Genomic DNA, 514 nt, shown 5'->3' on the forward strand with positions numbered 1-514 from the left:
TGTTTCCCTAGGAATCTCCCATGCAATTCACCTCTTCCATTGCTGGGTTCTCAGGATCATAAGCTTCTTCTTCAGGGGAAGCTTCCTTAGTACTGCCTGGTGCATCTTGCATTCCAGACAGACCTTTAGAAATCATATTGACTTGCTAAGTCAATATTTTATTCTAAGCCAGTATGGCATTCAGAGTATCAATCTCAAGAACTCCTTACTTCTGATTTGTCCCATTATTCACAGGGTTCCTTTTAGAAGTGTACATGAATTGGTTATTTGCAACCATCTCAATGAGTTCCTGAGCTTCTGTAGGCATCTTCTTCAGATGAAGAGATCCTCCAACAGAGCTGTCTAATAATATCTTGGACAGTTCAGACAGACCATCATAGAAGATACCTATGATGCTCCATTCAGAAAGCATGTAAGAAGGACACCTTCTGATCAATTGCTTGTATCTTTTCCAAGCTTCATAGAAGGATTCTCCTTCCTTCTGTCTGAAGGTTTGGACTTCCATTCTAAGCTT

General features: G+C 40.5%; 1 non-coding gene across 1 annotated transcript; it reads left to right on the top strand.

Annotated features, from left to right (window-relative positions):
- The first annotated feature begins 406 nt into the window (after window positions 1-406).
- LOC112761376 (small nucleolar RNA R71) lies at window positions 407-514 on the top strand. Its single transcript, XR_003181774.1, has one exon. It is a non-coding gene; the product is annotated as a small nucleolar RNA R71 (small nucleolar RNA).

The sequence above is a fragment of the Arachis hypogaea genome, chromosome 16, assembly GCF_003086295.3.
Source record: "Arachis hypogaea cultivar Tifrunner chromosome 16, arahy.Tifrunner.gnm2.J5K5, whole genome shotgun sequence".
Taxonomy (NCBI): Eukaryota; Viridiplantae; Streptophyta; class Magnoliopsida; order Fabales; family Fabaceae; genus Arachis; species Arachis hypogaea.